We start from the raw sequence: 9,099 nt of genomic DNA on the forward strand, positions 1-9,099 counted from the left end.
TGTTCACCATTTTAGATATATTCTTTGATAGACCATCCATATAAACCATCACCTGAAACTTATTTAACAAAGAACTGTTGATCTCAATATTCAACCATCTATAAACATCTTTCCAGAAAAGTTGTGTGATCGAACAAGAAAAGAACAAGTGTTCAATCATTTCCTGTTCTGTCATACAAAATACACAAGGATTTGCTTCGAAATTAAACCTTTTCCTTAAAGTTTCAGCAGCAGGATAGATATTGTTTATTATTTTAAACTGAACTTCTTTTACTTTGGGTAGAATTGGCCATTTAAGATAGCTACAGTGTGTCATCAACGTCATTTCATTTTCTATCATCTTTACTTTTGTTGATTCTTTGAAATCATGGAAAAGCTTCTCTTTCATCAGATTTCCAAGTACTTTGTTGTTACATCTTTTTTCACCAAACAGTATTTCTCCTATTTTTAAATCAGGCAGTTTGACAGACACATTTGAGTATGTAAGGATATTTTTAATCATGTGTATTAAGGGGAGTGGAATTGCTCTACAGACTCAATTAAATTCTCTATATGAACATTTTAAATTAAACTTTTCTACAAATGAATTCAATTGCAATAGATTGCCGTTTATATCCATTAACTTTTTATCCAGTAACTTTTTTATCATACCATTCTTGTTTAAATAAGGTCTTCCTGTTAATAGTAATGGTTCTATTATTCCACAAGGTGGAGCTGTGGGGCGTGAAATTATGAGTGAACATAATTTTCCAGTAGAGCAGTATTTGTCTATGGAAGTCAGACAATTTAATTGGCAGTTTAGTTATATCAAAGTCACATCTCAACAAAAATTCTAATCCTCCAACATTTTGGAAAAGACATTTTGGTATATGGAACCATATAGAATCAGATTTTGCCAAATTCGCTTTAATCCAGTTCAACTTAAAAACACCAGTCATGGATTCAAAATCAGTGGCTTTCAATCCACCATTTTTATATTCTTTAGTTTACCTTTTTAATCATTTGAGGAGGAACATAAAGGGCTTGACAAGGATACACTAGTTTTGATATGCCTTCGGCTTTTGTCAATAAGATTCTGCCAAGAATAGACAGATCTCTCATAAGCCATAAGTTAAGAGACCTTTTTTCATCTTTTATTTTCCCTTCTATGTTTAGTTGTTGTCTCTTATTTCTATCTTTAGATATTGTTAAACCTAGGTATTTTAGTTCAGTTTTAACAGGAATGGAGATTATTATTTGGCTCAGCACAAGGATGAAGAGATAATATTTCACATTTTTCCAAGTTTAAGCACAGACCTGAAGCTCTAGAGAAAATTGATATTATATCCAGGACTTTCTCAATTAAAGCTTTATTATTTAGAAAAATTACTGTGTCGTCCGCAAATTCACTTATTCGATATTCATAATCGAAAATGGTAATAATTCCTTTAATTTGAGGGTGATTTACAATTAGTTAAGCTAGCATTTGTGTACATAAAATAAACAATTTTGGCGAAATAGGACAACCCTGTCTGATTCCACGTAAGATCTTAATTTTGGGTGTCATTCCAGGGTTGAGGGAAACGTAACTATAAATATCATTATAGAACATTTTAATGACCTTGCAGAACCCTTCTCCAAATCCAAGTTTTTTGAGCACTGTAAACATAAACTCAAAAATCAATCAAAAAAATCAATGAATAACACAAAACTGATTGAATATACGATTGGAAATCAATCATATCCAGAATCAATCGAATATGGTTGTGAATATATCTTCCTTTTATGAAGGCTGATTGATATTCCTCTACAAGATTTCCAATTATTTGTTTTAGGCGATTCGCATAAACTAAAGCAAGTAGTTTATAATCATTGTATAGTAGGGTTATTGGTCTCCAGTTGTCAAGCATCAATAAATCTTTTTTTGGTTTAGGTAGCAAAGTTATCAAACCTGTTTTCATAGTAGGAGACAAACAACCTTTCTGAATACATTCCAGAAAAGCTTTATACAGTAATTTTTTAATGTCCACCCAAAAATGTTTTAGGAATTCAGATGTTAAACCGTCGATTCCTGGTGATTTACTGTTTTTCATTTGTTTTAATGCATTTTGAATTTCTGTTATAGTTAATTCCTTTTCAAGTATATGTTTGTCTTCTGCGTCCATTTTTTTAATGTCTTCGTTGATGTTTTCAAATAGAATGTCACATTCTGATTTATTAAATTTTGACTTATATAAGTTACTATAGAAGAGACTAATTTCATCCTGGATTAATTTCTGATCTTCTAATACAACTTCATCATTTGTCATAAGCTTACTTATTTTTCTCTTTGTCTGTCTTTGTTTTTCAAGTCCAAAGAAATATGCTGAACTCTTTTCACCCTTTTCAATCCATCTAGCTCTTGATCGAATATAAGCTCCATTTGCCTTTACTGTGTAAAAGTCATCTAACTGGGACTGCAGTAACTTTAATTTGTTTTCGTCTTCTAGGAATAATTGAGAATTATTTGTTAAAGAGTTGATTTTATCGATTAAATCCTTTTGCTTTTGTTTCCTTATGTGTGACAGTTTTTTACGTGTTAATTGATATTCATTTTGCCTCAAACTTAAACCATTCCCATTTACTAGTATCACTCATGTCTAATTTCTCAACCTCCAAAACAAGAGACTTCACCTGATCAGAAAATTCAACATTCTGTAATAAGTCACTGTTAAACTTCCAAATATTTGGAGAATTCTGATGTTACTTGGATGTTACTAAATTTAGACTTAGCATGTAATCGTCTGTGAGCGGAGAAGCTGAAATGTCACAATTTCAAATATTGTTGCATAGCTCGCATGAAATCAGCCAGTAGTCTAGTCTTGAACATTGACCATTTCCTGCAGAGTTATACCAAGTATACTGAACAGATGTTGGATTTGATGTTCTCCAATAATCAATTATGTTTGTTGTTGTACGTAAAATTAGTATTATGTCACTGTATACAGGTTGAGAATGCCTGTGGGGTATTCTATCTAACCAAGAATCTCGGGTTATATTATGGTCTCCTCCCAATATCACTTTATCTGAAGAATATGTTGTCTTCCATTCATTCATAAGTTGACTTAATTTTGCATAGAGATTTACATTAACTGCTTTGTTGTTATAGCCATAAATGCATATTAGAATATAACGTTTATCATTAATCTCTGCTACCACCATTAACCAGTGACCTTCAGTATCCCATCTGTGGATTTGTTTTAATTTTTCACCTGTCTGTCTGACTGTTGTGGCAGTCGGAGGTATAAATGCTCAGAAATCTTGCATGTTTTATTTTTATTTACTTTATAGGCTTCAAAATAGAATGAGAGGCTTGTTTTTTGTTTGTTTGTTTAATTATAAAACCCAAACATCAGATGAATCCACACATTTTGCTACATTTTCAGGATATGTGATTACTTCCCCAACAATTATGCAAATGAGATTGGTCATGTTAACAAGGTAACCCTAGACCCATGTAAGATCTCGCAAGAATTATAATTTTAAACAAGGGATTTTTTTTTGTCTCTAAATCTACCCAAACATTAACCACAGCATTGTTACATTATAAAACATAATTACTTCTTATGCCTTGCACCATGAATAAACAAAGCGCACAAGTCTCGTGAGAGTTTCGCAACTCTGTAGTTCTCTTCTAGACGGGCCAATTAGTTGACATCACAGGTCAAATTTGTGAGCCAATTCAGAGAGCTAAGAGAAGGTGACAGAGAACAGGTTAATTTGAGGCGCTGATGTAGTTGGATAATGGATCCTAACGATTTCCAGCAGATAGTCCGATATAAACTGAAAGGCAAATACCCACTACTGTCAAACAGAAGACAGAAACTCCTTCTTCGATGCAAAGCTTCTTTGTATGATTTGCAAGGTAAGATAAGCAATGTCGTGCAAAAACACACAATGATAAAAAGTTGTAAACACGAAGGGGATCACAATGGCTTAATTGCATAACACCAAGAACACAAATTTGGGTCTATATGAATTTTTTTGTCTGATTTAAATTTTGTGGTTTATTTAGTATTAATTTGTCATTGCAACAGCAAAATAATTAAGTGTTTTGCGATGACAAATGTCTGTATGGACATGGGATAATGCTAAAAGGTCAATAAAATAAAGAAATATATTCTAAATTAAATAAACACGTCCTTGGGCGTTCTACCCAACTGCTAGTATATGAGCATGTGAAAAGGATACTTTTATAACTTTTACAGACACGAGTCAAGTAGGTTCTTCTCACTGACACTATCCAATGACACTATTATCATGTCACAGCTGTGCAATACAGTGCTCACTATTTTCCACTATTCAGACAGTATATTACATTGCAGTATAATGTAGATTGTCTAGTGACTACTACAAACAAGGGGTTATTTTGTATCTCAAAACATATTAATGTGTGTAAAACGTGTAAATGAAAACCGTATTATTGGTATTGGGTTTTGCAAGATAAACACAGTCCATAGATTCAACAGAATAAGTTTATGTAAGCTTATTTTAAAATTAATTGAGGTATTGTTTTTTGCTTCCATACAGGAGAACAGCTGTATTACAGGTGCTACAAAGGCACCCAAAAAAACATCACCACAAAAGTGGTCTTTAGGGCTGATGAGGCAAATAGAATTTTCCTCGACTTTCATGCCAGCCCTGCTGGCGCACACTGTGGCCAGACAAAGACCAGGAGGCCATATCTAAAAGGTTTTACTGGCCAGGGATGTCAGTTGACATTAACAACTGGGAAAGCAATACATACAGATACCATATAGATAAGGCTTTTGATTTCATAAAAAAAAGTTTTCTGGAATTTTCTGTCTAGTTTATATCTTTGAAAATAACTTAGAAAAACATTACATTGTATTTACAGTTCATTAATAAGTTACCATTTTTACATAACATGTTCAGGTGTCGCAGTGCTCGTCATGCCAGGCCAGTGGTGTGTCAATTATAAACAGCCCACTGAATACACTCCAATAAAGGTTAGTTCATCAAAACACTGCAAAAAGTTTCTTTAAAAAGTCCAATATGTACATGACTTGCAGAAAATGTGTGCTTTGTGAGAAAAGTTGTATAAAACATGATGTGCACATTTTATATCCAAAGATATTTAGATCTTTTAGAAACTGCTTGATCATGTACTTGCAAACCAGACACTGTAGATTAAAGGTCCAGTGTGCAAGATTTATAGGCATTTATTGGCAGGAAAAATTAAATATAATATTCATAAAAGTGTATTCATTATTGTATCATGACCTGAAAATAATAATCTTTCTGTTCTCGTTACCATACAATGAGAGCCCTTTATATCTACAGAGGGCACATGTGCTCCTCCACGGAGACAACCATGTTAAGCTGCCATGATACTACAGTACCCAGAACAGACAAACTAAACACTGACTCTTGATTCAGTCTTTCATGTTAAGCAGGATTTGTTGTGGCCACCAGAAACTCAAGACAAGGTGTTTGCAATCTGTAAGCTCACCTCTAGATGCCACAAAATCTTCACACTGGTCCTTTAAGCGTTATAATAGTGTTATAATGTGTTTCTCAGCCATTTGAATTGGTGGGAACGGACCTCATTGGCCAACTCACAGAAACAAAAAATGGACACAAGTACATTTGTGTCATGATTGATTATTTCACAAAGTGGCCACAGGCTTACTCATTGAAGTCAAAATCAGCAAAGGAAGTGACAGCATCCATAATCAAATTTGTGCATCAATTTGAGGCCCCGAAAAGGATTTTGACAGACCAGGGGAAAGAATTTGTCAATTCTGTGAGTATATCAGTCATTGGCAGAAATTGTCTAATGCTGATATTTGAAATATTACTTTTGATCTGTTATCATTATTGTGTTTTAGTTCCAATAGCACCTTATTTGTGTTCTGAGGTCTTATCATCATTTTCTGGTAATATTTTTATGACTGCTGTATTATATCTTATATGCAATGGTAAACTTATCACTGCTACCATCACCACACAAACCCCTCCACCCTGTCTACTAGTGATCAGTGTATTGCTTAAAGCAAGTTTCTCTTATGATTGCAGATCAACAAAACAGTGTGTGAAATCCTAAACATCGAAAGGTCCCTGTGTTCACCCTACCATCCTCAAACCAATGGACTGGTAGAAAAGATGAATGGCACAATACAAAAGTGAGTCCTCTAGTATATTCTTTAAAACGCCACACTGAACTTGGTGCTTATGCATATGTGTTTTCTTTCAGGATGTACCTGTCCACTGAAAGGGCATATGGAGACATTTTGTAAAAAAAAAAAATCTGCTCATAAATATCAATATTTTGAATTGCCTTCATTCTCAGAGCCCTGAGTAAAGTTGCCAAAGACCAGCCAGACACATGGGATGAATATTTGGATGTGGTGATGTTTGGTCTGAGAACCAAAAAACAGATGACCACAAAATACTCACCGTACTACCTCATGTTCGGCAGAGAGGCTCGTTACCCCTCTGAGGTCCCAGAGCACTACATGGTTGGTTTATTATTATATGTATGTCTGTATGTATGTATTCACTCATGTCAATCAAGGTTTGTCTTGTCTGGCTAGCCAGCCTGTCTGCCTGTCTGCAGATAGATAGATAGATAGATAGATAGATAGATAGATAGATAGACAGACAGACAGACAGACAGACAGACAGACAGACAGACAGACAGATAGATAGATAGATAGATAGATAGATAGATAGATAGATAGATAGATAGATAGATAGATAGATAGATACCGGTTTATGTTTTACATAAGGATGACTGATACAGTAAGATTTGATAAGATTGATTGTAGTAACAAAATAATGTGTTTTTAATGTGTTTTTATCCAAAGATTGATGGCAGTGTAGAGGACATAGTGGAGCAAGAGGAGCTGGCACAGGATTCACAGCTGCAGCAACAGCTGATGGATCTTGTGAAGGAAAATATAGACAAGGCTCAAGGGAAATTAAAGGGCAAAACACCATCAAAGGTCCACACACCAGCCTTTAAGTTGGGGACAGGGTATGGTGACAAAATATAAGGAGCCAGCAAAGAAAGGGAGGGAAATTGGAGGCAAACTTTTTCGGGCCTTTCACCATAAAGGCCATCCAGGGGAAGAGTGATGACCTTGAAGATGACAATGGGGTAATAGTCTACCAAGTGACTATAGATCATCTCAAAGTCTGCATATCTGAGGCAGCCAGAGTTCCACACTGGGGTTCCCACCAGTGACTGGCCCACCAGCTCCTGCTCCACCAGCAACAGCCCCACCAGCTCCTGCTCCACCAGCCCCACCAGCAACAGCCCTACCACCAGCGACGGCTCCACCAGCAAATCCTGGATATACCAGAGCTGTTGCAGAGAAATGTAAGATTTTTTTTTTTTCATTTCAATTGAAGATAGGCCAGTTTCCAAGCACATTGCTCTTATAATTATGTCTCAATCACCCTTGATGATTTACATGAGACTGTGATTTTTTATGCTGTAGATAGTGTGGTTACAATAATGTATGTAGTGAGGTATTAGCTAGGATATTTATTTATGCATTCTAATGTAACTGCCACTTTTTTTTACACATAGATTTACTAAATGTTTTTATTATTATACTGACTGTTATATTGCTTTTTGCAGATGTACAGGATGCTTGGTCAGGAAAGGCTGTCCATGTCCTCCTGTCCAAAATCGAAAAATACAAATTATTTTACTGGGACATTTATCACCTTGGTCCCAACATGGAGTTGGAAAGTGAGGTACAGTGATCTTATTTAATCGTAATGTACATTTTTGGAAAATACATGTATAGGTTTAACTGTTTTTAAGTCAACTATATAGCTGTCAATGTATTTTTCTTGAAAACAATATCATAATCTGTTGTTTAAATTTTCTTCACAGGCAATCAATGCATATTTGGCCATTTTGGTGCATCAGCACAATCAGCAGCAGCATGAAAAAGCTGCATTTATCGATTCTTTTGCCATGATTGCTATTTGGCATAGAAAGGCTACAAGACACAAGGTCTGCATTGATACAATGAATGTCACTGACAGTCTCACATTAAGATTAAATACAAATTCCCATTATAATAAAACAATATGATGTATGACATGAAAGGCATTAAATATTTTAAATATATTTGAATAGCATATATTTATTGAAATATATAGTGCCTTGAACAACTTGTTGTGACAGGATTTCATTCATTGCATTTCTTTTTTGTTTCATATTTTACAGACAATTAATTTCTAATCTTTTTTGTTCAATTTCAGATTAAACCCATGGACTACAAAATAATTGTGGGAATTATAAATGAGCATCGCCACTGGACATTTGCGGTAAAGATTATACACATAAAACATAATATAAATCTGTACCTATATTATGTCACAGAAGAAAAATGCAGTAGAATTTTTTTTATAGTACACTTGAGTTAATAAAAGATTAGATGATTTTCTTTTCATGGAAATACTATTTAGGCCATTTACCCACAAGAAAAGACGTCCCTTTTCCTGGATCCACTGGGAGAATCTAAAACAGACATCAAAAGATGTTTGGAAACAACAATGTAAGGAGAGCAACTACAATTAGACTTCAGTATTAAAACATTCAACATATAATTTAGCATGTCTGCTGTTAATGTAATAGTAAAACACAATGTTACCAAAACAATTCTACAGAGAAAGGAAGAATTGACAGAACAGGATTTTAGCCATTAATTAGTGGTGTACTGATGTTTCTTGGAGCAACTGGACAAGTTTAAATGAGTATGTTTTAGTGCATTGTCAAAGGCTAGAACACCATAAATAGTAGATGTTTTAATCTTCCATCAGTCAATTTTGTCATTGAATGTACACTACTGTTCAAAAGTTTGGGGTCACTTAGAAATTTCCTTATTTTTGAAAGAAAAGCACTGTTTTTTTCAATGAAGATAACTTTAAACTAATCAGAAATATACTCTATACATTGCTAATGTGGTAAATGACTATTCTAGCTGCAAATGTCTGGTTTTTGGTGCAATACCTACATAGATGTATAGAGGCCCATTTCCAGCAACTATCACTCCAGTGTTCTAATGGTACAATGTGTTTGCTCATTGCATCAGAAGG

This window comes from Lutjanus erythropterus, chromosome 1 (genome assembly GCF_056507025.1).
Source record: "Lutjanus erythropterus isolate fLutEry1 chromosome 1, fLutEry1.hap2, whole genome shotgun sequence".
In the NCBI taxonomy this organism is placed as follows: domain Eukaryota; kingdom Metazoa; phylum Chordata; class Actinopteri; order Lutjaniformes; family Lutjanidae; genus Lutjanus; species Lutjanus erythropterus.